Source organism: Neovison vison, chromosome 11, assembly GCF_020171115.1.
Source record: "Neovison vison isolate M4711 chromosome 11, ASM_NN_V1, whole genome shotgun sequence".
Taxonomy (NCBI): Eukaryota; Metazoa; Chordata; class Mammalia; order Carnivora; family Mustelidae; genus Neogale; species Neogale vison.
The window spans coordinates 111,859,414-111,863,769 of NC_058101.1; the positions used below are offsets into that span (position 1 = coordinate 111,859,414).

Here is a 4,356-nt window from a genome sequence, read left to right on the forward strand (position 1 = left end):
TATGAGCAATCCATGAGCATAGAATGTTTTTCCATTTCTTTGTGGAATATTTTTCCATTTATTTGTGGAATTTCTTTTATAAGTGTTTTATAATTTTCCGAGTACAAATCCTTTGCCTCTTTAGTTAGTTTTATTCCTAGGTATCTTATGGTTTTGGGTGCAAATGTAAATGAGGTCAACTCCTTAATTTCTCTTTCTTCTATTTCATTTCTAGTGTAGAGCAATGTAACTGATTTCTGTGCATTGGCTTTACAACCTGCCACTATATCCTGCTGAATTCATGTGTGAGTTCTAGTTGTTTGGGGTGGAGTCTTCTGGGTTTTCCATATAAAGTATCATGTCATCTGCAAAGAGTGAATCTTCTTTGCCAATGCAGATGCCTTTTATTTCTTTTTGTTGTCTGATTGCTGATTGCTGAGGCTAGGACTTCTAGCACTATGTTGAACAAGATAGTGAGACTGGACATCCCAGCTATATTCCTGACCTTAGGAGAAAAGTTCTCAGCTTTTCACCATTGAGAATGATATATTCTGTGGGTGTTTTGTAGTTGGCTTTTATGATATTGAGGTTTGTTCCTTGTATCTCTACACTGTGAAGAGTTTTAATCAAGAAAGGATGTTGTACTTTGTCAAGTGCTTTTTCTGCATCTAACAAGAGGATTACATGGTTCTTGTCCTTTCTTTTATTAATGTAGAGTATCACATTGATTGATTTGTAGAGGTTGAACCACCTTTGCAGCCCAGGAATAAATCCCACTTTGTCAGGGTGAAAAATAATTTTAATGTTCTATTGGCTGGTATCTTGGTGAGAATTTTTGCGACCATGTTCATCTGGGATATTGGTCTATAAGTCTACATTTGGGTGGGGTCTTTGTCTAGTTTTGTGACCAAGTAAATGCTGGCCTCATAGAAAGAGATTGGAAGTTTTTCTTCCATTTCTATTTCTTGAAACAACTTCAGAGAATAGGTAATTCTTCTTTAAATGTTTGGTAGAATTCCCCTGGGAAGCCACCCAGTCCTGGACTCTTGTTTATTGGGAGATTTTTTTATTACTGCTTCAATTTCCTTGCTGGTTATGTGTCTGTTCAGGTTTTCTATTTCTTTCTGTTTCAGCTTTGGTAGTTTATACATTTCTAGGATTGCATCCATTTCTTTTAGGTTGCCTATTTGCTGGCATATAGTTGCTCATAATATGTTCTTACAAATGTTTATATTTCATTAGTGTTGGTTGTGAGCTCTCCTCTTTCATTCATGATCTTATTTATTGGGGTCCTTTCCCTTTCCTTTTTTTTTTTTTCTAAGATTTTATTTATTTATTTGACAGACAGAGATCACAGGTAGGCAGAGAGGCAGGCAGAAAGAGAGGAGGAAGCAGGCCCCCTGCTAAGCAGAGAGCCCGATGCGGGGCTCGATCCCAGGACCATGGGATCATGACCTGAGCCGAAGGCAGAGGCTTAACTCACTGAGCCACCCAGGCGCCCCTCCCTTTACTTTTTGATAAATCTGCCCAGAGGGTAATCAATCATATTAATTCATTCAAAGAACTAGGTCCTAGTTTCATTGATCTGTTCTACTGTTCTTTTGGATTCTATTTCAATGATTTCTGATCTAATCATCATTTCTCTTCTCCTGCTGGGATTAGGCTTTATTTGCTGTTCTTTCTTTAGCTACTTTAGGTGTAAGGTTAAGTTGTGTATTTGAGATCTTTCTTGTTTCTTGAGGAAGGCTTGTATCGCTATATACTTCCCGCTTAGGTCCATCATTTCTGCATCCCGAAGATTTTGAACAGTTACACTTCATTTTCATTTGTTTCCATGATTTTTTAAAAAATTCTTCTTTAATTTCTTGGTCGACCCACTTATTCTTTAATAAGATGCTGTCTAACCTCAATGTTTTTGAGTTCCTACCAAATTTCCTCTTGTGTTTGAGTTCAAGTTTCAAAACATTGTAGTCTGAAAATATGCAAGGAATGATCTCAGTCTTTTGATACCAGTTGAGACTGGATTTGTGACTCAGTATGTGGTCTATTCTGGAGAATGTTCCATGTGCACTAGAGAAGAATGTGTATCCCATTGCTTTAGGATGAAATACTCTGAATATATCTGTAAAGTCCATCTGGTCCAGTGTGTCATTCAAAGCCCTTGTTTCCTTATTGATCTTCTACTTAGATGATTTGTCCATTGCTGTGAGGGTGGTGTGTTAAATTCCCCTACTAGTTTTGTATTATTATCAATGTGTTTCTTTAATTTTCTTCTTAATTGGCTTATATAATTGTCTAGTCCCTTGTTAGGGCATAAATATTTACAACTGCTAGAACTTCTTATTAGATAGACCCTTTAATTAATTAACCTTGATCTTTTATTACAGTCTTTGGTTTAAATTCTGATTTATCTGGGGCGCCTGGGTGGCTCAGTGGGTTAGGCCACTGCCTTCGGCTCAGGTCATGATCTCGGGGTCCTGGGATCGAGTCCTGCATCGGGCTCTCTGCTCAGCAGGGGGCCTGCTTCCCTTCCTCTTTCTCTGCCTGCCTCTCTGCCTGCTTGTGATCTCTCTCTGTCAAATAAATAAATAAAATCTTTTAAAAAAATTCTGATTTGTCTGATATAAGGATTGATACCCCAACTTTCTTTTGATGTCTATTATCACGGTAAATGGACATTTTCTATCTGGAGGGGACTTTGGATATAAAATGAAATTCTTGCAGACAGCACAGCAATGGGTCTTCCTTTTTATCCAATCTAATACCTTGTGCCTTTTGATTAGAGCACTTAGCTCATTTATATTCAGAGCAACTATTGAAAGATTCGACCTTAGTGCCATTGAAAAAATATGGAACACTTCACAAATTTGTGTGTCATCCTTGCACAGGGACCTTGCTAATAATCTTCTCTGTATTGTTCCAATTTTAGTATATGTGTGGCTGAAGTGAGCACTAGGCATGTAAATCATCTTAAGTTAGGTGTCTTACACAGGAGAAAGAGTTGATGATTAAATACAGGCCTTGTTTTAAAAAATTTTTGGTCAAGACTTTATATTGGGATAACCTCTAAAAACACCATTGCAGTCTATAGCTTAAAACTGTCAAGGAGAAAAACTTTTCTCCTGAAAATTTTTCAGGAGAAAACTGTCAAGGGGAAATATAGAGAGCTTTCTCAAACCAAAAGAAGTAAAAGATAAATAGACAAATAGAAAATAAAGGAAAAGGATTACGAACAAATTGCAGAATGACGTGTTGAAAGTGAATATAATTATAAAAGTGACAGAAAAATAAACCCACCTACTAAGAGACAGAGCATATCAAATAGGGGGAAAAAAAACCAATAATCACGCAAAAGCATTTCAACTTCACTTAAATAAATGCAAATGGAAAAATCAATGAAATACCATTTTTACATATTAAATTGAAAAAATGTGGTCAAGGTTATCAAAAGAACTTGCTTACACAGTACTGGTGAGAATTGAAATCGTTACACCCTTTTAGAAGGGAAATTTGATAAAAGCCTGTCATTACAATGTAATATATAATACTAAAAATCAGATTTTACATGAATGTCCAACAATGGAAAATTATTGAATAATTGATTGTACATCTGTGCTGTTAAATATTAGACAGCCATTAAAATCAAGTTTTCAAATAACATGTACTAAGATGAAAAGTGCTTAGAACTTAAGAGAATAAAGTATGATCTGCAATTGAATCACAAGACTGTTAAGAAAACAATATATTTAGGGGCACCTGGGTGGCTCAGTTAGTTTTAGTGTCTGCCTTCAGCTCAGGTCATGATCTCAGGGTCCTGAGATCAAGCCCCACATCAGGCTCCACGCTCAGCAGGAACTCTGCTTCTTCTTCTGCCCCTCCCCCAACTCATGTGAATACTCTTTCTTTCTCTCTCTCTCAAACAAATAAATAAAATCTTTAAAAAAAAAGAAAACTATGCATTTAATTAATATACATAAGTGTGTTCAGCTTTTAAAGCTAGTGTAATACAATATTAAAATAAAAATATCTTAATTTATTTTCTGCCAACAATCAAGAAAAGAGATACTTACATTCTAAAATGAAATGTAAGACCATCGTGTGAAACTTACAAAAGGAAGCTGTGGAAAACCATTTGTTTTCAACCCTCTCATTCACAACAAGAAGGGAAGTAGAAGATTGAAAGTGTTGGCTAGAGTGGTGTGCTGCTATGCATGGCATCCATTCACTCACCACCCCAAGGAGGGAGAATGGGTGAAATTCTCCCTTCACCTGAACTAAAGAGAGAGGACAATGAGAAAACAAGTCATTAAGGTTAGTATTTGTTGCCTGCAGTTGGTGTACATGGTGGACAAATGTCTGAATGAGCTTGAGAAATTT

At 36.3% G+C, this 4,356-nt stretch overlaps 1 non-coding gene across 1 annotated transcript; it reads right to left on the bottom strand.

The window, feature by feature from the left end:
* Window positions 1-2,822: 2,822 nt before the first annotated feature.
* LOC122890690 lies at window positions 2,823-2,932 on the bottom strand. Its single transcript, XR_006381140.1, has one exon. It is a non-coding gene; the product is annotated as a U6 spliceosomal RNA (small nuclear RNA).
* Window positions 2,933-4,356: the final 1,424 nt, after the last annotated feature.